Here is a 26708-nt window from a genome sequence, read left to right as displayed (position 1 = left end):
CTACTTGGTATCTAGTTTGTCAGCTCCTCAGGCATTGCGTATTCAGAACTGTATCAGATAGTAGTCTCAGCATGGCCTGATCATGTCATAGTGTGTGGACTCCCCAGCCACTCTCTGTGGCTTTCTGTCATAGCTCTATCACCCAGTTCATTCTGATTCACTGAGCTGATGATCGGTTCTTCCCTCCCCACTCTCTCTTCCTTCTGCTCCTCACCCTGATCTTTTTCATGCAAACTGTTTTCAGCCAGATCTTATTTATCCTGAAAGATTGGATAATGTGCACTTTTAAAAGGTAATTCCTTTCAGAATGGGCATATTAAATAAACCCTGATATTATTTTATTTATCTTAAGAATAATTTCCTTGAATGGAAAATAATCTAGGAAACAAAAATTCCTCAGTTGTTGGTTTAAAACCCTAGCACACTGACTTGATATGTTGCCAGTCAATTCTGTCTGTAGAAGTTATTCACTTAAAATTAATAACTAAATCTATTGAATTAATATGCCTCTTGCAGTTACAGTGACTCTTAAAAGATACAGAGGAGTTTCATTTACTATCTTTAATTTAAAGGAAGAGATTAAAGTTCTTAAAATTTCATTTTATCCAACGTTTCATATCAATTACTATTTTATAGTGACTGCATTAATTAATTAGATTTCCTGCTGATTTTGGCCTTCTAGTACATAATATAACAAAAAATCTATTAGTTATAATTTAGGTTCTCATCATAAATATTTTTAGAACACTGTTCCAGCAGGGGTGGTAGCCGTTAAAGATGTTCCAATTTTTAATCCATCTTTACAGTTATTTTGCTCTTCTCAAAATAAAACCTTGATCCATCTTTTTCCTGTTGTGATTTCCCGACTTTTGACTGTGAGGCTTGTTAGTTTTGTGTAGATTGACCGTGGTTAACTGTCTGACAAGATACGTTCTAAATTTCAGACAATCAATTTGGTGTCTAATTAATCAGTTATTAAGATGATTCATGAAACTAATTATACAGGAACATGCAGCATGTGTCTGAAAGCCAGCCATGGCAGTTTCAGTGCCTGTGAACATGTTTGACAAAGATGTTAACCAGGAGGATTTTTAGGTTAAAGTTATTTTAAGGAAATAACTTTGTGAGGAAAGGATTTGTTCAGTGAACTAGGAAGAGAAAATCCTTGCCTAGAGATGAGAGATTAGAAAGGTAACTATTTAGGAAGGTAGCTGAAAGCTTCCTTCCAAGTGATTGAAGCAACTCAAGCAATAAATTAAGCTTGCTTCATTGTTACTGGTGAAAAATGTTTTTTCGTTGATTTTGGTTGGAAGCATGAATTAACTCTAAATCCTATCACCTATTTTTTGAAGAGGACTTTTTATCCTATCATGTGTTAGTTACCTGGGGATTTTATCTTAAAGTAGAAAATCCTCTTAATAAAAGGGCTAAAATAATGAAAACTTGGAAACATTATTAAACCACAAGTGATAGTTACTGCTCACCTTGGTCTGTGTAGTTTCAGAATTGCACAACAGTTGCCTTAATCAGTTTTAGATAATCTAGAAAAGAAGCAATATTCATATGTTCTTTCTTTGGAATTGAGAATAGGAAAATAGTCTTCAAGAAGAGAGTATCTTAGAATATCTAATATTTTAGAATTCTTGCTCACCTTACAGGAGAAAGCCTGACTTGGGTCTCACTCCTACGTGACAGGTGAGAACTGACTTTAAAGAGCAAACAGGACTGTAGTAATGCCCTCTTTGGTTAAGCGTGCTCTAGACTTTTACTTTTAAACCTGCCTTTGTTATACTAATAGCATATTTGTAGAGTCCTTTCCTGTTTCTCCTCTCACTTGATTTCCACAAGAGCTCTGAAAGGCAAAAAATAAGCATTACATTTACCCTGTGTGTACATACACACCCGTGCACACGTGACTGTATTGCAGCTCCTTTTAACAAATGAAGAAACCAAGATTCAGCCAAGTGAAAGACTTAAATAGTTCTACAGAGTTTGTAGACTGGAGCCCAGGTCTTCTGAGTTCAGTGCTCTGTAGATGCTGCCACCGCACCCCTGCTGTGCCCCCCCAACTCTGTATGTAACCCCCAACTCTATACATACCTGTGGAGAGAAACTACCCTGGTTAGCACCTGTGATTTGGGAAGCCCAATAGGAGAGCATGGACGGAGGAGCCTGGTAGGCTGCAGTCCATGGAGTCGCTAAGTCGGACACAACTGAGCAACTTCACTTTCACTTTTCACTTTTATGCATTGGAGAAGGAAATGGCAGCCCACTCCAGTGTTCTTGCCTGGAGAATCCCAGGGATGGGGGAGCCTGGTGGGCTGCCGTCTATGGGGTTGCACAGAGTCGGACACGACTGAAGCGACTTAGCAGCAGCAGCAGCATAGGAGAGCAGATGGAGCACAGAGCTCAGGCTGAGTCATGCTGGGCCCCTGAGGAGATGGGTGACATTGAGCAAGTCCCCAACTCCATGTTTCTTTATCTTTCATCAACTCTTGGTCCCATTTCTTAATAGAAATGACAAGGAGGATGGATCATGTGGAATAGACAATGTAAGAACTAATCCACCAGGAGCAGAACAAGGTGTGGTTTAGAGATGAAGACCTAGTTTCAGACTCTAGTCCCAGGGCTGGGGAACTGGCAGTGGCAGCAAGTCTCCTGACCCCGCTGAATGACCAATTTCTTATCCTTACCTTTGGACCAGATCGTGAAGGCTTTATATAAGCTAGGATAATGATTTGGAAAATTATTTCAAGGACAGTGAGATGCCACAAAAGTAGTTTAGGCAGGGATTTGATGTGATGAGGTTTGCATTTTAGGAATGTCATTCTAAGTGCTGTGCAGAGGGCAAGACTCGACCTGGGGAGATCTGTTAAGAGTAATCCAGTGGTGAAATAATGGAGAGAAGTGGATGGGTCACAGAAACATAAAGGAGGTGAAATTGACCAGCTCAGTAATTTTCCAGATATGTTAGGGTAAGGGGGAGATTGGAGACAAGGATGGTGCTGAAAATGTGGACAAGGTTGTTACTGGTATTGGCAAGAAGAGTTTCATTGGCATTATGGGAGTGGGTGCCACATTTTAGAGAACTGATGAGTGAGGGGTTAATGAAGTCTTAGAACGCAAGAAGATTACTCTTTATGGTTGACCTTTAAGATGTTAATATAGAGTGATAAGCAGATGGTGATGAGGGTCGAGATAAAGTTTTTAAGACAGGCGAGTCCTAAGCATGTGTTTGAATGCCAACTTAAGAAGGCAGTCAAGGAGAAAGGGAGAAGCTACAGATTGGGGCATGCCGGGCAAATTTTCATTATTGACCTTTGTGGTTGGGCTTCCTATGGATGATCTCTCTGAATATGTATATGTATAGTAGCGTCGTTTATACTATGCATCTGTCCTATGAAATTCTTCTCTAGATTATAACATATCCTACTTGCTAGATGGTTTTGTAGTTCTTTTCTCTATTTTAAGCTCTCTTTATTTTTTGGTCATGCCATGCAGCTTGTGGGATCTTCATTCCCCAACCAGGGATCAAACCTGAGTCCCTGACAGTGAAAGTGTGGAGTCCTAACCACTGGACTGCAAGAAAACTACTGAAGTCCCTGTAGTTATTTTTCTTAAAACCAAGTATTTATAGTTAAAAAAAATTTTTTTAAGTAATGTAAAACATGTGCCTATTCTGTACCAGCAGGAAAAAATCTCTTTATTCCAGGAGAGAGCAGAGCACAAGGACAGGGTGGTAGGAAGTCTTCCATCCCACAGCACAGTGAGCCATTTCTGGGCACAAGATTTGGGTTGTGGGATGTGTACAGTCAGGGGTATCTCAGAGTGTCTGGTGAAGCTGAGTAGTCAACCTTTTTTTTTAGGGAGGAAATACTGATATTTGGAGTTAAAGGGTTGCTGGAGAATGATTGCTTGTAGAGAGTCTAGAGGCCTCTTTGGAGAAGAGGGACTAAGTCCATCCTTTGCCCTCAGCCACTCAAAGTCACAAAAGTATGTCAGGATGTGATGGTGACCACAGCCTGTCTCAGGGTCCACTTGGGTAGTGATCGTGGCCCCTAATCATTATGGGGAGGAATGTGTCTGGCTAGAGGAAAGGCCCCTGGTCTTTTTGGAAGTGTTTGCTAAGAGCAGGAAAATGGTACCTCATTGAAAAGTGGGGATCAAGTGAATGCCCACATGCTGAATAGTAAGACCTTCTGTTGTCTTCCTTCTCTTGGTTCCTAAAACAGTGGAAGTGAGACCAGTAACATCAGCCAGGGAATCTGAGGATTCTTCTCCGAGGAAACCCACCAGACCTAGAGAAAAAGACCTACCAGCTGCCAAGTTTCAAAATTCTGTCCTCTTCAGCAAAACAAATGAGACTCTTGATTACTCAGAGCTGGGCCTATAAGAAGGAAAGAACTAATAACTAAGTATTTGGTAACCAGAGGCTAAAGCAGCTTTCAATGATAGGAAGATCAAGGTGAAGGTAGAACAGTGAGGAGGAAAAGAAAAAAACCCTTGGGAATCAGTCAACTCAGGAGTCCAACCCCTAACTAATGTGAGTTCCAAAAAACAGTAGTGGGGAGAAAACTACAAAGAAATGATTCAGGAAAAAGCTTGTGCCTCCAGATTAAACGGGCCCAGCAGGCACAGACAAACCTCGTTCTTCCGTTCCACTTGGATTTGTTGAGCAACCGCTCTATGACAGAAGTATGGAAGAAAAGAAATATACTCATTGTGTGTGTGTGTGTATATATATATATATGAAGTCTATAAATATTTATACTCATATACTATAGACCCAGCTGTGGATATTAGGTAGATAGTCGTAACCATGACAACAGTGAATATTTAATAAAAATTTTTATTAGCAAGATGAATGAGGGAAATCTGGCTGAGAAAGTTAAAGGCTCATCTTGCAAAATAGGAAGTCAAAACTAACATGTAACTGAAAACCGAGAGAGAGTACCTTGGTAGGTCATGTCACACTGAACCAACTTGTCAAGAACGTCTGTGGAATTTCCACCCTGGTGTGACTTGAGACAGGATGGAAAGCAATCTTTCAACCCTTTGCTGATGACTTTGATGACCGGATTTTGTCTCTGGGGTAGGTGGGGCGGCTTTATCGCAGTGAGATTCCTCGAGGAGCTATGCAAGCTTCTTAGGGCAGGCTTGTTTAACATACCCTTTCTAAGGAATACTCTTGGGTTACAAGGACTGCATCAGTGCATTCGTCTCATTCTGATAAGCCCTGATCTCTGGGAGTTTCTTTTCTCCTATTTGAGAAGGAACATATTATGGGAAAAATACAGGCTCTGGAGTTGGACTGCCTGGTCCCACATCCTGGTTCTTTGTGACCTTGGGCAAGTGAAGTCACACCTAAGTTTCCCCATCTATAAAACAGTGATGATAATACTGCCTCCTTCCTAAAGTGATTGTGAAGAGTAAATCAGTTAATATATTAAATAGGTAAAATCTTTCAACTAATGTATGGCACATAGCATATAGTTGTACGTTATTTTATATTAATAGTTTTTTATTTAGTTAACTTTTTTATTTTCTGCTATTACACTGTTGTCTTCTTTATTCAGTTCACAAAAATGGATCAGTAATTTAGAAGCAATTCATTGAAAAATGAAAGGAGTGACAGAAATAGGAATGAAATACCACAGCTCAGAATAACATCATAAACATCAATAGCGACCAGAAACCCAGTGTAATTATAGAATGCGAGTCTTGATGGACAGAGACCAGTGAATCTGCCAGGCTGATTGTTTTACTCAAGTGACAGAAAAAAAAAAAAATTGTGGACAGAAAGGAGCACAATGACTGTCTGAAAATTGAATTTTACTTGACAGGTCATTTTTTTGGTCCACAGTCTCCAGTGCTTTCTCTGTTATGAAACTTTGTCAAATGGTGACATGAAACCCTCAACACTTTTGAGTCATTTCCAGGCAAAGTACAGTGGCCTTTCCTAGTAAGCCAGTTGTGTCTGCCCAGATCAAGTATACAATAATGTTTTCCAGGGTGAAATTGATGAATGTTGTCGCTAAGGGTCCAGAATAGAATACCTCAGAGGCATGGTTCAGAATTCCATTCGTCATAGCCAAGGCAGATTTGCCGAGAAGTCTGCAACATCAACCTCAAAGCTGATGGCAAATATACTCGAGAAAGAGGGACAAGCTTTTGGCGAAATCACTGTATCAACTGCTACTGTTGCCTGTCACATAACGTGAGTGGTACAGGGAAGTCATCTTGTGTGTGTGGGTGAATATTTTACTTTATAGGTTGTTGAAATCACTGATAGGCAGGGTACAAGTCAGTCCTTAGCATGTATCTGATAACACATATCAGGGAGAAGGGTTCAGGACTTTTCAGACAGAGAGTTTTTTAGATGCTTATTTTGTGAGCTCTGATGTCAGTCAGGGGGTCCCTTAACATTCGTAATGGCAGAGCACCAGCTGAGTAAGCAGCTGGGAAGATGTGGCTATGTGGATGCTGGCCCTCATTTCCCTCTTCCACCAAAAGAGTGATAAAAGTTTTGTCATTGAATGTGTCTTTCCCACTGGGCTTTACAAAGAAACATTCAGCAATATCTCAGCTTTTTTATGTTGAATTTTGCTAGCTGTTGCTAGCTTATCTTTTATGAGATAAGATATGAAAAAAAGTCTTTGTTCATAATCCTATTGTGAGCAAACACCATTTCTATGACTTCATTTGGATGAGGTGGCATATCATACAAGTATTTTTTCTTTTCTAGTTTAGTCAGTCTCTTCCTGATCAATGACAGAAATAAGATACTGACAATTTTAGAAACTAGATGATGGCCTTGACAATTTGATCAGCAGGAATTTGACTCTTTACTAGCATATGCTGATTTTCATCAAAAAGGCAAGGAAAATTTGTGGTTCAGTCACTAAGTCATGTCCGACTCTTTGCAACCATCTTGGACTGCAGCACTCCCATCTTCCCTGTCCTCTGTTATCTCTCGGAATTTGCTCAAATTCATGTCATTTGAGTCAGTGATGTTATCTAACCTCTCATCCTCTGTTGTCCCCTTCTCTGATCAGTCTTTCCAGCATCAAGATCTTTTCCAGTGAGTTGACTCTTCGCATCAGGTGGACAAAGTATTGGAGCTTCATCATCAGTCCTTCCAGTGAATATTCAGGGTTGATTTCCTTTAGGATTGAACAGTTTGATCTCCTTAGGGTCCAAGAGACTCTCAATTTGAAAGCATCAATTCTTTGGTGGTCAGCCTACTTTATGGTCCAACTCTCATATCTGTACATGAATACTAGAAAAACCATAGCTTTGACTATCTAGATCTTTTCCTTTCAAAGAGCAAGCATCTTTTAATTTCATAGCTGCAGTTAACCATCTGCAGTGGTTTAGGAGCCCAAGAAAATAAAGTCTGTCACTGTTTCCACTTTTTCCCCTTCTATTTGTCATGAAGTGATAGGACTGGATGCCATGATTTAGTTTTTTGAATGTTGAGTTTTAAGCCAGCTTTTTTCACGCTCTTTCACGCTCATGAACAGGCTCTTTAGTTCCTCTTTGCTTTCTGCCATTAGGGTGGTGTCATCTGCATATATGAGATTGTTGATATGTATAGCCCATTAATTATTTAAAGTCCACTACTACTCTTCCACTAAGACATCACTTCTAGGGCTGGTTGCGCCAGTCCTTGGGATTCTTTCTGTCTGCTTCCCATTACCTTCTGTGTTTTAGCCCTTCTGTGTCTTTGCATTTGGATGTTCTTCAGGACAGTTGTGGTCCACCTGCATTGTTTAGAATAGTTTCTGTGTTATGTAAGAAGCAGTGTTTACTGAGGGGGGTCAACTGCATGCCAGGAAATGTGGGCTTGGCATGGTCCTGTTATTTAACCCATAGAACTTTGCAAGTAGGCTTGATTATCAACAGCAGACTGATAAGAAACAGACCAGATGTTAAATAAGTTACTCAAGGTAACCCCCAGGAAGTAACAGAGATGCATGTCCTGTTTCTTTTTATTATTTCATTGCACCATTAACTTACATTACACAACCTCTCTCATACTTACTGCCTCAGCCACATGCTGCCTTGTGAATTAAAGAAGTACTACTTCCTTTCTGAAAACATTTAAGCTATATAAAATGTTTGAATTTTTCCCCACCCCAGGAATTCTGCTGGTAGTGTGAAATCTGATTGCCTTTTTACATTGTTGATCTACTGCTTAACTTTAGTACCTAAATATGACTATGTACCTGTTCCATTATAAGGATTGAACAAGACAGTGTATATAAAGGACATATAGAATAGTGTCTGGAATATAGTAAGAGCTCAAGTGTTAGTTGCTCTTATATAGACAAAGACACAAATACAAGCAAATTCTTATATATGAAAATAAACATATATAACATAGTCAACTATAATATAGTACAGTCAACTAATGTTTGACAAGAAAGTCAAGAGTACTTAACTGAGAAAAGATAAATGGTTTGGGAAAAATGGATAGCCACATGCAGGAATGAAAGAGAAAAACTAGACTCAATCATAACCCATAAAACTTATCTCAAAATAGATTAAAGACTTAAACATAAGACCTGAAACCATAAAACTCTTAGGAGAAGACATAAGGGAAAACCTCCTTACCTTGTCTTGGCAACAATTTTTGAAAATGATACCAAAAGCACAAGCAACAAGAGTAAACGCATGGGACTATATCAAACTAAAAAGTTTGTGCAAGGCAAGAGAAACAGTCAACAGAATGAAGAGGCAGTCTACAAAATGGGGGAGAATATTTGCAAACCATGTATCAGAGAAGGGGTTAATCTCAAAAATATATAAGGAATTCATACAACTCAAAAGCAGGAAGACTAATACCCCAATTAATAGATAGGCAGAGGACCTGAATGGACATTTTTGCAAAGACGTACACTTGGCCAGTGGGTACATGAAAAGATGCTCAACATCACTAATCATCAGGGAAATGCAAGTCAAAACCACAATGAGGTATCACTTCACACCTGTTTGAATGACTGTCATCAAAAAAACAAGAGGTAACAAATGTGGGCAAGGTTGAAGAGAAAGGACCCCTTGTGTACTGCTGGTGGAAATGTGAACGGGTGCAGCCCCTGTGGGAAACAGTATGGAAGATCCTCAAAAAATTAAAAGTTTAAGTAACATATGACTTAACAATCCTAGCTTCTGGATATTTATCGAAAGCTAAAGAAATCACTTTTCTGAAGAGAAATCTACACCCCTGTGTTCACTCAGCATAATTTCCAATAACCAAGACATGGAAACAGCGTTGGTGTCCATTGATAGAAGAATGGATAAAGAAAGTATGGTGTGTGTGAATATGCAAGGAAATACTCAACTATAAAAAAAGAAATACGAACCAACACTCTGTGTATAATATCCTCAACCTGTTTTTTTCACACCCAGATTTATTCAGACATTCTTCCATAGGCTTCCTATAGTTTTTTCTTCTTAGAGCTGCACAGTATACTATATTCAGTTAATATATTTAACTATTCCCTTGTTGATGAATATTTATGTTTTCTTCTTGCTATTACAAGTAACAGTGTAGAGGGCAGTGGTATACATATCCTTATTCATGAGACTTGATTGTCTGAACCTACACATAGAAATTTACATTTGTCTTTTTCAGAATATTTTATCTTGTTAGATTTGACCTGTTTTTATAATGTCTTGTTATTGGATAGATTTTGACACTTTCAGTGGCTTCACTGACTTTTGTTTTGGTTCATTTTCATTTTTGTGGTCAACCACTTCTGAAAATTTTGGATTAAAAAAAAAGATTGAATTCAGCAGAGATTAGGACAGAATTCTATAGTTGCCACCAGAGGGCTTCTATTAGGTTGAAACTGATCTTCTAAGCATAGTCACTCACCCAGTTATATTTTCTAACTTATTTCTCCACTGTATGCATAAAAATGTCATTACAGACCTTATCAGATGCCTTTATGAAATCTTGTTAAGAAAGTAGTCATTTAGTGAGTCATCTTTGCTACCCAGTCTGGAAGGATGCTACTTTACTCTCTATTTGGGGAAACTTGAAATATAAACAACAGATGTCTGTAATTTGGGAAATGTCTGAAAAACGTCTAAAAATGCCCACAGTTTCATTGCACACACACAGCAAGTATGAATGCTATTTTGATTCACTTAGGCTAGCTGCCACAGAACTGACATCAGTGTTGATGCTCCATTTGGAAACTTTGCAAGATCAAATTTAATATAATTGGTTAAGATGTATTTTCAGAATATTGAGTTGATTTAGACCATTAAAAGCAGTTCCATGAATGTGAAATAGAGTACAAAAATAATTTTGAGTCTCTTCTACGCTAACCATTAGTATGCAGCAAACATGTCATATGAGCCAACTAAAAATGAGGCTGCATTGAACATAGTAAACAATGAGAACATGAAGTTCTATGCACATTTTTATTCATCCTTCAGCTCTTTAGGATTTTGGAGGTTAGAACCACATACAGAACCTCATTTGAACCTTTCAAAAGCTCTGAAGTGACAGACTACAGATCATTCTTCCCATTTTCTTTAGTCGAAGGAAGTGAAGCACAGAGAAATAAAATAACTGCCCAGCAGAAGGAGCAGTTCATTCTGATCATCAAGAGAGACTTGGAAAGCTTCACACAAGAGACGGCCTTTAACCAGGGCTTATTCTGTTAACGGGTGATTTGTGCAAACGGGAGTCCAGGCCGAGCAGCCAAGGTGAGGAGGTGTGGAAGAAGCAGAAGGGTCTGGAAAATAGAGGGAAAGCCGGTGAATGGCACATACCAGGAGGTTGGCCCAAAAGGGTGATGCAAGGTCAAACCCTGGACCATCCTGAATGCCTGGCTCAGGAATTTGGACCTGCGTCCATCACAGTGGAAGCTGGCTGAAAGGATGAGACGATTAGGAACAGAGTGGAGACCCGAGAGAGCTGTTGCTGCCACCTACTATTCCGAGGCTTAGTTGTTTGAAACTGACAACAGTTGGTTAGGTGCCCACAGGAGGGCTGGTCACTGCCTACTGGTCTGTGATCACCCGACCCCTCTGTAAGAGAGCCTTCCTCTAAGCAAATGCCTCCTGCTACTGCTACTGTTAAGTCATTTCAGTCGTGTCCGACTCTTTGCGACCCCTTAGACGGCAGCCCACCAGGCTCCCCCGTCCCTGGGATTCTCCAGGCAGGAACACTGGAGTGGGTTGCCATTTCCTTCTCCAGTGCATGAAAGGGAAAAGTGAAGAAAGTGAAAAGTCAAGCCGCTCGGTCGTGTCTGACTCCTAGCGACCTCATGGACTGCAGCCTACCAGGCTCCTCCATCCATGGGATTTTCCAGGCAAGAGGACTGGAGTGGGGTGCCATTGCCTTCTCCGAAATACCTCCTAAGCGTGGCTAATTGCCAATTCAAAAATGAAATGCTCGCTTTTCTCTCCCAGCTGTTGCCTTGAGTTCCGTGTCCGTGCTTTATGGGGCCATTCACGGGAAGGCTTGAGTACTTTTATCAGTTCATCCCTCTGGTTGTTCTGTGACGTGGCCATGAGAGATGGATTACTTGATGCTCAAAAGTGTTTCCTGGTTTCAGAAGATGGATATGGGCATCTTTGACTTTCCAGAAATTCCTATATGAGAAGTCTAAGCTTAAGAAATCAACATCTACTAGAATCCAAACAACAGGGAGCATTTACTCTGTCCCAGGCCCCCCGGGGGTGTGGGGAGAAAGAAAAGTCCACAACCCTGGCAAGTTCACTGTCCCCAGTTGTTGATATCATTTACTTAGGTTATTATACATTTGTCTATGGCAGTGCTTGGTTTTTCTTGTTTGCAAGTCTTGTCTCTATCACTTTGAGCGCCTTCCCCTCCCCCAACATACCTTTTTCCCTCGTTCTGTCTACATCCTGCCATTTCAGCATCCCACTCAGAGACCACTTCCTCCCAGAATCCTCATCCAGCTCTTTCCAGCCCACAGTGAATTTAATTCAACAAATTCTTTCAGAGCAATCTATTAGGTGCATAGTCCTACGTGATTAACATGGGGACAAGAACTGTGTCTAACTCAGTTTTTATAACCTCAGCACTAATTTTGGTGCTAGACATATAATCAGGGCTCCAGGGTTGTCTTGGAAGGAAGTAAGGGGCCCCTGTTCCCTTGAGGAGGCAATCTGTAGACACACGCCCAAAACCACACAGGGGCATTTGTGGCATGCACATGGCCTGTGTTCAGTTCTGTGGGAATTCAGAGGGTTGAGACTGGAAAAAGGGGTCCCCACTGCTCTGTCCATTAGCGTGTGTGCAAGTGACTCATTCAGTCACAGGTCGCTGAGTGCCCGCTGTGGTCCCCATGTAGATATGTGAACCTTGATGTCATTCAGATGCTTTTGGGGTGGGTGAAGCATTTCCGGGAGATTTGTTTGACTCCTGTGAACAGACTAGGTTAAAGGGATGTTTTACACAGGGGCGTGGGGCAGGTCTCATGTTCTCCAGGGGACAGAAGGCCCCTTAACTTGCAGGACTTGGAGCAGCCTGTCTTCCTTTCCGAGGATGCTCTAAGTAGGGTTTATCCCACCCCAGCTGTAGTACCACGTGCTCTGCCCAGACCTCGGCTTCTGACTTGTTTCCAGTAGCCACCAGCCTTGGCTGGACTTGGGGAGTACTGTCCGTTGTGCTGTGGGCCTTAAGGAAAGCCTGGGCCATCCTGGTAACATTGCTAACATATTGCCAGACAAGTCAATCCTGGAAGTTATTAGTGGTCTCTAGCTTAGGTTCTTTAAATGCAAAGCCTGGATAATGGTTTTTCGAGGAATTGCTGTCAGAAGAAAATATAAGGAAGCGAGGGGAGCAGGAGAGCCAGAGAAGAACTTGAGAAAAGGTGCTGTTATCCAAGGTCTAGCCTCAGCCTGGTCCCTGGAGAGCCCTGAAGGATAGGTCCACCAACTTTTTTGTTAGTCACAGGCTGCAGGCTGCTCTTGGAGAAAGAGCATCCTCTTCCAGGCATTTCTGAACTAGTGCTCAAAGGGGGACCTTCCCCAGAAAAGGGTTCAGTTGGGAACCTTCAGTGGCCCACACTCAGCTACCCACAATCCCCACGGGGGGAGAGGGAGGTAGTGTGCTAGCCCTGTGAAGTCACTGACAGGCCCGCTTCTTAGGCAGAAGTTGACGCGTGTACTTCTTAACCTTTCTGTGCCTCTTTCTATCACACTTGGAATTACCCTCCTAGCAAGATAGTGGCATAATCTTTGTACAGAGCTTTGAAATAAAAAAATCAAGTTTATTTTCTTACTTTGCATTATCCTGGTAAGTAGGATAGTTATTGATGCTTTACAGTTGAGAGCATTGTAATTTGGTAGTGAGTTAAGGTCAAGTAGCAGTATTTTCACTGGGTACTGTTTCAGCCTTGCAGGAGTTCTCTAAGGTGGCTGTTGTTATCCCTAGGAGCTGCAACACAGGGAGGTTGTGTGACTTGTTCTCAGCTACTGTGCACTGGACTGTCCTGTGTGAGTGAGCTGAGTTCAGTCACTCAGTTGTGTCCTACTCTTTGCGACCAGATGGACTACAGCACATCAAGCCTCCCTGTCCATCACCAGTTCCCAGAGTTTACTGAAACTCATGTCCATTGAGTTGGTGATGCCATCCAACCATCTCATCCTCTGTCATCACCTTCTCCTCCTGCCTTCAATCTTTCCCAGCATCAGGGTCTTTTCCAACAAGTCAGTTCTTCACATCAGGTGGCCACAGTATTAGAGTTTCAGCTTCAGCATCAGTCCTTCCAGTGAATAGTTAGGACTGATTTCCTTCAGGATGGACTGGTTGGATCTCCTTGCTGTCAAAGGAACTCTCAAGAGTCTTCTCCAACACCACAGTTCAAAAGCATCAGTTCTTCGGCACTCAGCTTTCTTTATAGTCCAACTCTCACATCCATACCTGACTATTGGAAAAACCATAGCTTTGACTAGACAGACCTTTGCTGGCAAAAGAGTGTCTCTGCTTTTTAATATGCTGTCTGGGTTGGTTATAGCTTTTCTTTCAAGGAGTAAGAGTCTTTTAATTTCAGGGCTGCAGTCACCATCTGCAGTGATTTTAAAGCCCCCCAAACTAAAGTCTATCCCTGTTTCCGTTGTTTCCCCATCTATTTGCCATGAAGTGATGGAAACAGATGCCATGATCTTCGTTTTCTGAATGTTGAGCTTTAAGCCAACTTTTTCGCTCTCCTCTTTCACTTTCATCAAGAGGCTTTTTAGCTCCTCTTCACTTTCTGCTATAAGGGTGGTGTCATCTGCATATCTGAGGTTATTGATATTTCTCCTGGCAATCTTGATTCCAGCTTGTGTTTCTTCCAGTCCAGCGTTTCTCATGATGTACTCTGCATAGAAGTTAAATAAGCAGGGTGACAATATACAGGCTTGACATACTCCTTTTCCTGTTTGGAACCAGTCTGTTGTTCCATGTCCAGTTCTAACTGTTGCTTCCTGACCTGCATACAGATTTCTCAAGAGGCAGGTCAGGTGGTCTGGTATTCCCATCTCTTTCAGAACATGCCTTTTAAAGTACAGGTTTCAAGTATATGTAGCTTTCATCTGTATGTTCATAATAGTGCATACTGCTAGAAGGTGCCAGGTGCCTGAATATTTCTATAAGATGCTCTGTGTTCTTAAATAGTTTACTTTGACAAGCATTAAGATATATAGTGTTGTTCTTTCTTTCAGAATATGAATTTGAGTATTTCTTTTTTAATAATTGCTTGGATATACATAGCTGCTGCTGCTAAGTTGCTTCAGTCGTGTCCGACTCTGTGCGATCCCAGAGATGGCAGCCCACTAGGCTTCCCCATCCCTAGGATTCTCCAAGCAAGAACACTGGAGTGGGTTGCCATTTCCTTCTTCAGTGCATGAAAGTGAAAAGTGAAAGTGAAGTGGCTCAGTCGTGTCTGACTCCTAGCAACCCCATGGACTGCAGCCTACTAGGCTCCTCCGTCCATGGGATTTTCCAGGCAAGAGTACTGGAGTGGGGTGCCAGTGCCTTCTCCGGGATATATGTAGAGCCTTATTTTAATATTATCTGGTTAACATCAAGGGCAAATAGGATATGATTTAACCAAAATTAACTATATAACAAATATGCATGTGTTCTTTTATAGGAGAGATACCTACCATATTAATGAATAGATGTATACATTGTCTTATAAAGTAGTTATATTCTTTGTGTCCTGGGAATACAAACAATTCACAGCTACTTTATAAGATGATGTGTACGTATAAGTTATTTGTGTACTGTAGGTACTAGAGATAAATCAATGAACAGCATAGAAAAAGTTCTTACCTTTTAGAAATTACTTTGTGATATGAGCTAGGAGGAAGACAGTATACAAATAAAATAAATATCGACTATTGAGTGTTCAAGAAAAAATAAATAAGATTTTCAGGAACTGAATTGGAGTACAACTCATATTTAATGTTACTAGGAATATTATAATTCAAGAAAATGAATTGCTTAAGTTTAAAAGTGTCATCACTTCAGGTGTACCAGATTTTACCCCTGGACCCCAGATTTCTAACTGTATACAAAACAGAGTTTTGTTTCTACCCATCAAGAATTATCTCCTACAGAAACTTTCTCTCTCCCCTTGTTGTACACAGTGAAACATTGGGCAGAATATATTAAATAACTGTTTGCAAACATTGGACCATAGGCAGCTCAGTGCTGTGATTTCCAAAAGAAGGGAAATGAATGAGATAACCCCCACTCCCATCCTGATGGCCCAAAGGCAGTTGCCAGGCCCAGTCGCAGAGATGAAGAACCACACAGCTCTGTGAGCTCACTGAGTTGAAGAACCAGGTATTACAGGTGAGGCAGCTAGATTTGGGGAAAGAGAATCCAGAGATGGGGGCTTCATAGGGAGGAAGAGCTCCTGATAGCTGCAGAGTATGATGCCCATGAGCCCCTGGGGAAGCACTGCTTTGCTCACCTGTGGGGTAAAAGTCCACAGGGTGGGAAAAGAGCCACTGGAAATCAGTGGGTTAAACCACTTCTGTAGCTCACAAAGGACTGGAGATTAGTTCATGTTCCCACTTGCAGAGTAGAAAAATTTCATAATACAGGGGAAATAGGATAGAATCTATAGAAGAGTAGGAGATAATGAGGCTAAAGGATCCCTAGGTCAAAGTCGTCCCCTGAACTTGCCCTAACAAAGCTTACAAGCAAGCCCTGGGAGAGAAAAGTGACCCAAAGTTAGCATAACTGCTTGCCAGAACAAGTTCAACACCTTTTAACAAAATTCAGTACCCCAGAACATGAAAATAACAGTGTTTGGCATCCAATCCAAAATGATCAGAAAGGCAGAAAAGTAGCAAAAGTATGACCTTTACTGAGACAAGAGTGGTGAGAAGCAACCAATAGAAACAAATCCAGAAATGATAGATAGAATTAACAGATAACAATGGTAAAACAACTGTAATAGTTCTATTCCCTGTGATCAAGAGTGTAGAGGAAAACAAAGACATGTTGAGAAGAGAAATGGAAGTACAAAAAAGGACCCAACTGAAACTTAAAAAGTAAAAAATGAAGTATTTAAAGTGAAATACACACTGGTTGAGGTTAATAGCATTTTAGAAACTGAAGAAAAGGTCACTGAGCTGGAAAACATAGCAATATAAAATATTCAGTATAAAGAAAACAGCTGAAAAAACAATGAAGAGAGCCACAGTTAAAATGTAGAAAAATATCAAGTGGACTTAAATATGCTTAATCGGTATTTTAGAAATACGAGAGTAGAGAAAGGAAGAAAAGAATGATCAGACACACTACTACATATAAAAATAGATTAAGGAGCTACTGTATAGCATAGGGAACTCTGCTCCATAACTCTGCTCTGTAATAGCATATATGGGAAAAGAATCTGAAAAAGAGTGGATATATGTACATATATTCACTGTGCTGTATATTTGAAACTAACATAATGTCATAAATCACTGCAATAAATTTTTTAAATGGTCATTTTTTCCCCCAAATTTAATGAAAATGAAAAACTCAAGATCCAAAATGCTCAGTGAAGCCCAAAGAGAAGAAACATAAGGAATACTACAGTAAGACTTACCACAGTCAAATTGCTAAAGACTGATATAATAAAGGCCATGGTTTTTCCAGTGGTCATGTATGGATGTGAGAGTTGGGCTGTGAAGAAAGCTGAGCGCCGGAGAACTGATGCTATTGAACTGTGGTGTTGGAGAAGACTCTTGAGGGTTCCTTGGACTGCAAGGAGATCCAACCAGTCCATCCTAAAGGAGATCAGTCCTGGTTGTTCATTGGAGGGACTGATGCTAAAGCTGAAGCTCTAGTACTTTGGCCACCTCATGCGAAGAGTTGACTCATTGGAAAAGACTCTGATACTGGGAGAGATTGGGGGCAGGAGGAAAAGGGGATGACAGAGGATGAGATGGCTGGATAGCATCACGGACACAATGGACGTGAGTTTGAGTGAACTCTGGGAGTTGGTGATGGACAGAGAGGCCTGGCGTGCTGCAATTCATGGGGTCGCAAAGAGTTGGACACGACCAAGCAACTGAACTGAACTGAACTGATATAATAAAATCTTGAAGGCACCCAGAGAAAGAAGAGGCAATATGTTCAGGGGAACAAAAATAAGAATGGAAAAAGTAAACAAAAAAATTTACCAGAAATGTTGCAAAACCAAAAGACAGTGGGTTGGCGTCTTCAAAGTACTGGAAAGGAAAAAGGAGGAGGGAAAGAAAGGAGACTCTCAACCTAGAATTCTATACCTAGCACAAATATCTTTCAAAAATGAAAAGAAAGACCTATTTCAAACAAACAGAACTAAAATAGCTATCAATAGCACAACAATAAATGTTAGATTTTTAGGCCACAGTAAAGTTACCAGAGGGAAATTTGGATTTACACAGAGTACTCTGAACACAGTAAAAATAAGGGTAAATATAAAAGACATTTTTATAATCTCTTCAGAAAATAATTAGCAGGTTAAAGCAAAATTAATAATAATACCTAGGGTTTATAAGGCTTCCCTGGTGGGCTCAGTGATAAAGAATTCATCTGCCAGTGCAGAAGATATGGGTTTAATCCCTGGGTCAGGAAGATCCCCTGCAGAAGGAAATGGCAATCTACTCCTTGTGGCTCAGCTGGTAAAGAATCCACCAGCAATGCAGAAGACCTGGGTTCGATCCCTGGGTTGGGAAGATCCCCTGGAGAAGGGAAAGGTTATGCACTCCAATATCCTGACCTGGAGAATTCCATGGACTGTATAGTCCATGGGGTCGCAAAGTCAGACACGACTGAGCAACTTTCACTTTCCTCCCCAAACACTTTTATTCTTGCCTCGGAAGTCCCATGAACAGAGGAGCCTGTCGTACTACAGTCCCTGAGGTTGCAAAAGAGTCAGACACAACTTAGTAACTAAAAAACAACAATAACAGGGCTTATAATATATGGAGAAGTCAAATATATGACAGTGACATCAAGGGCAGGAGAGAGGAATTGTAAGATTTCTGAATTGTTGATCCCAGGAGTTCAGGGTTGGTTTGTTATTCAAAAATCAATGTATTTCCTTATGTCTCCTGCCATATTCATGAATTGGAAGGTATTATTGACGTGTCAATTTTCCCCCAAAAAATTGATCTATAGATTCAACACAATTTCAGTCAAAATTTCAGATTGCTTTTTTTGTGGAAAAAAATTAAAATGCAAACTTGCCATATGTAAAATAAGAAATACATGTCATTCTCTGCCCCCCAGTTCCTGCTGATTATTTTATCTTGACCTCATTTGTTGGTATAGTGCTCCTGAGCAATAGTGTTTGCTGCAGAGTTTGTATTGTAAATCCCTTGGAAAGTCCTGGGTGATAAGAGTATCTTTTGTTCTAGCAAAGCAAAGGCAACTCTTGGTGGGCTCCTGGATGGAGCATGGTCACCAGAGTGACCAAGCCATGATTAGAAATTTGGAACTTTCAACCCCAAATCCCCATTCTCCAGAGAAGTGAGAGGAGCTGGAAACTGGGTTAATAATCAATCACACCTACCTAATGAAGCCTTCATAAAAAATGTGAGGTTTGGAGAGTTTCTGGGTTGGTGAACACACCTCTGTATTGGGAGGATGGCACACCCTAGCTCCACGGGGACAGAACCTCCTGGGAGGGTAACCCATCCAGACCTCTCCCTGTGTATTTTCATCTGGCTGTTCATTTGTATCCTTTAAAACATCCTTTGTAATAAATCAGCAGTAGTGAGTAAATTCTTCATGGGTTCCATGAGCCACTCCAACAAATTATCAAATCCAAGATAGAGGTCATGCAAACCTCAATTTATAGCCAAATTGAACTGAACTTGTGAGGAACCTGGAGGCTTACTATTTGTAATATCTAAAGTGGGGAGCATTCTTAAGGAACTGAGCCCTTAACCTCTGGTGTCCGTGCTAACTCCAGACAGTTAGTGCCAAAATTGCATGGTGTAGAAAATTCACACTTTTGGTATCGGGCATGTTGTGAGAATGAATTAGAAAAATAGCAGAAAAGAGTATTTTTCCCCTGCTCATCTTCTGATCCAGCAGTCCTTTCCTAGGTATTTACCCAGGAGAAATGAAAACAATATCCACAGCCTTGTTTTGATAGCCAAAAATTTAAATAACGTGAATACCCACTAACTGATGAATGGATAAGCAAATCATTGTCTACCCATACTGTGGAATATCACTAATAAAAATGAACAGGCTACTTGTACACACAATGAAGATAAATATCAAAAAGGCTTTGGTAATTTAAAGAAGTGGGCTGTTGGTCTAGGGGTATGATTCCCACTTTGGGTGCAACAGGTCCTGGGTTCAGATCCCAGCCCAGCCCAGAGGTTTGGGCTTCCCAGGTAGCACTAGTGGCAAGGAATTAAGCCAGATACAAAGGACTACAGATTAAGTGAAAACACATTGTTTTCATTTATATGGTACTTTAGAAAAGACGTAACTATCATGACAGAAAGCAGATCAGCGCTTATTGGGGCGGGGGGAAGAGAATTGGCTGCAGAGAGTAATGAGGGAACTATTTGGCGTGCTGAAACTGTTCTGTGTCTTGATTGAATAGATGGTTACATGACTATATTTATTTGTCAAAACGCATCAAATTGTGCACTTAAAATTGGTAAACTTTTTAAAATGTAAATTATACTCAGAGCTGATTTTTTAAAGTATGTGAAACAGATTTTCATAAACGAAATTTGAGGGTTTGATGATACTCCTGTGTGAGTAAATAGTATGATGAGTACCTCAAGAAGCCAACACAGTCTTATGCTGAAGCTATACATGCAGGCTTGCCTGCTTGTTCTCATCAGCCCATATGTAGATTCTTATGTTCTGTTATGGATATTTCAAAATGAATGTAAAGAGACAGGTCTGTGTTCAAATTAGGATAGCCAGGAGAGGAAAGGGATTTGAAGTCATGTGTTCTGAAGGAAAAAGAGAAGTAATGAAAGATGTTTCACCAGGTGAAGGAATACTGAAGGTGAGGTGCAAATTGCCTGTCTACATATTTGAGGGTCTCTTGTATAGGGATTAGAGATTTTTTGTTTGTTTTTTACCTGAATGTTCTGACTACAGGGAAATAGATTTCTATACACCACAAAGCTTTCCAGGCTATTCAACTTCAACACTTACTTGGACTAGATGGTATTGATAAGAGTGGTATGCTGTCAAAGAGATTCTAGAAACTTCTGAACAATATGCCTTTCTTTCAACTTGTGTTAGTAATTTTAACCTATAACACTGTGATTGCACAAATGATTTATATGCATTGTCCTCCCTGATTTCTGCTTCTTAATCTCTCTGCCCTGGTTTTGATCATCTCGTCTTTGTAACTCATTCTTAACATTTTATTTGCATGATGCCTTTTTTTTCTGGTTCACACCTCATTGTCACTTATGGTTCTTCATTCCTAATAATGGAAAGAAGATTTGATAGGTCACTGAACTGCATTGCTTTCGAAGTGATTTGCCAGACTATGATCTTATAAATCATATATGATTATGAAAGTTGATATAAATACCCTCCCCCAAAGTTGGAAATTGTTTTTCTGTAAAGCAATGAAGTATAATGAAGGGCGTTTGCAGTACAGTGTAGGCTCACTCATTCACTAAGGAAATAACTTATTCTCCCCAAGTCAGTTTTCTTAATTCACAAAATGGGGATAGTTATGTTTACATTATAGTGGTTGTGTGTGCCAGATGATCAAGTAAAATAATATGCACGAGAATGCTCTACCTGGAAAAAGCACTGTATATGCAGAAATCATTACTAGGTTGGTTACTAAGGTGCAGATGTTTCTTATTTTACAAATCTATTTTGAATTTCTTTTTTTAGAGTTGTACTCAAGCAGAGAATTTTATGCATGTTGATTGCTAACCTAATTAAATTTAACATGTAAATATATGGCTGAAGGGTGTTGACTTTCCTAGTACCATAAATGAGACTTGCTCTGGTCACATAGGTTATTCTTGAAAAGTTGCTTTGATAGGTAGCATCTGTAGGGTTGGGTTTCCCAGGTGGCTCAGTGGTAGACTCTCTTGGCTCAGAATCTGTCTGCCTAGCAGGAGACTTGGGTTTGATCTCTGTCGGGAAGATCCCCTGGAGAAGGAAATGGCAGTCCACTCCCATATTCTTGCCTGGGAAATCCCATGGACAGAGGAGTCTGGCAGGCTTCAGTCCATGGAGTCACAAAGAGTCAGGTACAACTTAGTGACTAAACAACAACAGTCTGTAGGGTTTCCCACTCAGCATAGGCTTCATCCACTAGATAGCAACACATTTGTTTGTTGAATATATTTATATTCTCTCTCTTTCCCAAAAGTATTAGAGATAGGGCTGTGTTTAGTTTTTTTAATTAGAGTGTAGTTGTTTTACAATGTTAATTTCTGCTATACAGCAAGGTGAATCAGTTATACATATATCTACTCTTTCTTAGATTTCTTTCCCATTTATGTCACCACAGATCATTGAATAAAAGCTGGTTTATTTTAAGCAGCAGTCTGCAGGCAAAGTCCTTAGGCATATCTGTCCCTTCATCTGTCTTCCTTTAGCTGGACAGCAAGTGTAATAACACAGCATTGACCCTGCTCATTTTTAGCTGCAGTTCTCAGAGTTTCCTTCCACAGCATTACCCAAAGAATACACATTGTGTTATCTGCTGCATGGATAGATCTTTTCATCAATGGTAGTAATCTTATTGACTTAATAATCAAATCAGATCTGATTCCCCAATGCATTCAATACCAAGCCATTTTACTTTCCCATTGATTTCTTATGTATAAATGGAGTATCTACAGATTTTTCACGTCAAACTGTTTCCTCTGTGATGTCCCTTGCCCCCTATTCTTGTCCTTTAGCCCTTAATTTCTGAAGGAATGTAAACAATTTTAATAATAGCTGAGGTTGGGTAGAGGATGATAATGATACTTTTCCCTGTTATTATTGTTTTCTAGTCACTGAGTCATCTGACTCTTTGCCAGCACTCCAGGCTCCCCCTCCACTATCTCCTGGAGTTTGCTGAAATTCATATTCATTGACTCGATGATGCCATCCAACTATCTCATCCTCTGTTGTCCTCTTCTCCTTTTGCCCTCAAATCTTTCCCAGCATCGGGGTCTTTTCCAGTATGTCAGCTCTTTGCATCAGGTGGCCAAAGTATTGGAGGTTCAGCATCAGTCATTCTGATGAATATTTAGGGTTGATTTCCTTTAGGACTGACTGGTTTGATCTCCTTGCTGTCCAAGGGACTCTGAAGAGTCTTCTCCAGAACTACAATTCAAAAGCATCAGTTTTTCAGCACTCAGCCTTCTTTATGATCCAACTCTCATGTCTGTACATGACTACATGGAATGTGTCCTTAGAATGGAAAGCGGCATTCTGTGCTGCTGCTTTTCCTCTTTTACCAGATTTGTAAGGTTTTTGTAATATGCAGAAGGACTCCGTTAGTTGGTGTTGGGACTGACCGTCAAACTGACTTGCTCCTGACCTGACATTCTTTCCACTATCACATTATGTCCCAGTGCTGTTGTCCCCATTTGATTCTTGTATTATATAATATCCCTGATTTCTTTGGATGATATTCTTACCAAATATAGCCAGACTGTAAAAGTCTTAAGATAGAATATGCACAGAGGAAAACATTTTTGTGTACAAGATCTTTCATCCATTTTTATCAATGACACATTTCATCTGGGGGTTGTCTGAAAGGTTATTGCACTATGCTAGATGCTTAGAGTTTTTTGCCCAAGGGCTTCATAATCTAGTGACCCAAGATTTCTTTACTTACTCTAGATTTATTTTATACAAATATTGTTAAACATGCTTGAACTCAAGATATAGAACTTTTATAATCCCTCACTGAAGAAATTACTAGAAGACAAATATCAGCCAAGTAGGAGGTGAGTGGAGAATTGTAGGCAAAGAGACTAACACCTAAATGTTGAATTAAACACTCTCTGTAGGACTCAGTTCAGTTCAGTCGCTCAGTCATATCCGACTCTATGTAACCCCATGAATTGCAGCATGCCAGGCCTCCCTGTCCATCACGAACTCGCGGAGTTCACTCAAATTCACGTCCATCCAGAATAAAGTAAAAGTGACTTGTTGCAGAACAGAATGTAAATGTTATAAATTCTACAATGTAGAAATAACAAATAATAAAAGATGAGAGAGGCAGAGGAGAAAAGGTGGAAAGTGTATGCATGCTAATATCCTCAGATTTTATAGCTGGGAGATAAAAACTATCATTTAAAACAGGAAAATATAAGTATATTCAGTGGTTTTTTCAAAAGCAAACAGCAGTAAACATTGTAAAATCAATTAAAAGTGTGTGTGGGAGGATGGTAGAGAGGAAATGAAAATATTCTCATTTATCATTGCCCTTATTAGAGAGTTAATGAGTGCAACCATATTTATATAGTTGTATACATAAAAGTGGAGAAGGCAATGGCACCCCACTCCAGTGCTTTCCCATGGACGGAGGAGCCTGGTAGGCTGCAGTCCATGAGGTCGCTAAGAGTTGGACATGACTGAGCGACTTCACTTTCACTCTTCACTTTCATGCATTGGAGAAGGAAATGGCAACCCACTGCAGTGTTCTTGCCTGGAGAATCCCAGGGACGGGGGAGCCTGGTGGGCTGCCATCTATGGGGTCGCACAGAGTCGGACATGACTGAAGCGACTTAGCAGCAGCAGCAGCAGCATACATAAAAGTAACACAGGAAAGAAATATAACCCTTCTAAGCAATCATATAAAATACAGAACATAAGGCAAAGAAAGCATAGACCATGATGTGCAAGATTTTTTTAAGATACTACAGAAGCTCAGAAGTTGAATTTTTAAAAAAAAAAATACCACTTACAATAGCATCAAAAATGTAAAATACAGTTAACCTTCATTATTTGCAGGTGCCATATTTGCACACTCACTTACTAGAATTTATTGGTAATCCCAAACCCATACTTATGGCACATTCACAGCCATTTGTAGGCATGCACAGCATATGGTGGGAAATTTGAGTTGCCACTTGAGGTTGGACAAGGTGACACTCTACCTGTTGGACAATGAATTATTTGTGAGAAGTATATATTAAACCAGGCATCTTTAAACAGAAACCCATATAAAACAAGGTTATATGTTGATCGACTGACAAAAATATTGTGACCCAAGACTCACGAGAGTCTTATCCTGCATTTCTCCTGGGTATTCACAAATTCCATGTTTGTAACAACTTTATAGACTATAACTCTGGTGAATAACAGGAATTAACTGTACTTAAGGATGAAGCTAACAAAAGATATGCAAGACTTGCACACGAAAAACTACAAAACATTGCTATAAACCACATCTCCAAATATATGAAGGGAAAGTCTGTGTTTGTAGATCAGAAAATTCAGTATTGATTTCAGTTCTTCCCAACTTGATTTGTAAATTCAACACACTCCTTATCAAAATTCCAGCAGACTTTTTAAAAAGAAACTAATATTTACTTGAAAATGCAAAAACCTAAAAACACCAAAACAGTTTTGAATAAGAAGAACAGAATTGGAATACTCACACTAAGTGACTTCAAGTCTTTTTTGGGGGTATGCCACATGGCATGTGGGATCTTAATTCCCCAACCAGGGATCATATCTGCTCTTAACCACTGGACTGCCAGGGGAGTCCCTTTCAAGACTTATTTTAAGCTATAATAATTAAGATAGTGTGGTATTAATATAAAGATATATAAATAGATCAACAGAATAGGGTCCAAAAATAGGCCTGCACGTATATGGACAACTGATTCTCAATACAGGTGTAGAGGCAACTTAATTGAAAAAGATACCCTTTTATACAGGTGATTCTGGACCATATGCAGAAATACAAACTTCGATCCATTCCTTTTATCATGTAAAAAAAAAAATTAGCTTAGGATGAATCTTAGACCTAAATATAAGACTTTGGAAAGGTGAACCGTGAACTTCCAGATGTTCAAGCTGGTTTTAGAAAAGGCAGAGGAACCAGAGATCAAATTGCCAACATCCACTGGATCATGGAAAAAGCAACAGAGTTCCAGAAAAACATCTGTTTCTGCTTTTTGATTATGCCAAAGCCTTTGTCTGTGTGGATCACAATAAACTGTGGAAAATTCTGAAAGAGATGGGAATACCAGACCACCTGACCTGCCTCTTGAGATACCTGTATGCAGGTCAGGAAGCAACAGTTAGAACCGGACATGGAACAACAGACTGGTTCCAAATTGAGAAAGGAGTATGTCAAGCCTGTATATTGTCACCCTGCTTATTTAACTTATATGCAGAGTACATCAGAAGAAATGCTGGGCTAGATGAAGCAAGATTGCCAGGAGAAATATCAGTAACCTCAGATATGCAGATGATACCACCCTTATGGCAGCAAGTGAAAAGGAACTAAAAAGCCTCTTGATGAAAGTGAAAGAGGAAAGTGAAAAAGTTGGGTTAAAGCTCAACATTCAGAAAACTAAGATCATGGCATCCGGTCCCATCACTTTATAGAAAATAGATGGGGAAACAGTGGCTCACTTTATTTTGGGGGGCTCCAAAATCACTGTAGATGGTGATTGCAGCTATGAAATTAAAAGACACTCCTTAGAAGAAAAGTTATGGCCAACCTAGAGAGCATATTAAAAAGCAGAGACATTACTTTGCCAACAAAAGTCCATCTAGTCAAGGCTATGGTTTTTCCAGTAGTCGTGTATGGATGTGAGAGTTGGACTATAAAGAAAGCTGAGTGCCGAAGAATTGATGCTTTTGAACTGTGGTGTTGGAGAAGACTCTTGAGAGTCCCTTGGACTACAAGGAAATCCAACCAGTCCATCCTAAAGGAGATCAGTCCTGGGTGTTCATTGGAAGGACTGATGTTGAAGATGAAACTCCAGTAACTTAGTCTACCTGATGCAAAGAGCTTACTCATTTGAAAAGATCTGATGCTGGGAAAGATTGAGGGCAGGAGGAGAAGGGGACAACAGAGGATGAAATGGTTGGATGGTATCACCGACTTGATCGACATGAGTTTGAGTGAACTCTGGGAGTTGGTGATGGACAGGGAGGCCTGGCACACTGTGGTTCATGGGGTTGCAAAGAGTCAGACATGACTGAGCAACTGAACTGAACTGAAAAGGACACATAGAGAAAAAACTGTTTGTAATTTTGGATTAGGCAAAGATTT

General features: G+C 40.1%; 1 protein-coding gene and 1 long non-coding RNA gene across 2 annotated transcripts in view; both read left to right on the top strand.

Annotated features, from left to right (window-relative positions):
* PELI2 (pellino E3 ubiquitin protein ligase family member 2) overlaps positions 1-26708 on the top strand; it is a 188360-nt gene that overhangs the window by 121414 nt on the left and 40238 nt on the right. The gene's annotated exons all lie outside the window — the stretch shown is intronic.
* On the top strand, positions 7615-8492 carry LOC120852906. The gene is made up of 2 exons (XR_005718683.1): positions 7615-8385; positions 8426-8492. It is a non-coding gene; the product is annotated as an uncharacterized LOC120852906 (long non-coding RNA).

This window comes from Oryx dammah, unplaced genomic scaffold, assembly GCF_014754425.2.
Source record: "Oryx dammah isolate SB20612 unplaced genomic scaffold, SCBI_Odam_1.1 HiC_scaffold_26, whole genome shotgun sequence".
In the NCBI taxonomy this organism is placed as follows: Eukaryota; Metazoa; Chordata; class Mammalia; order Artiodactyla; family Bovidae; genus Oryx; species Oryx dammah.
The sequence above is the reverse complement of the archived record's forward strand: the minus strand, read 5'-3'. Positions and strand labels throughout refer to the sequence as shown.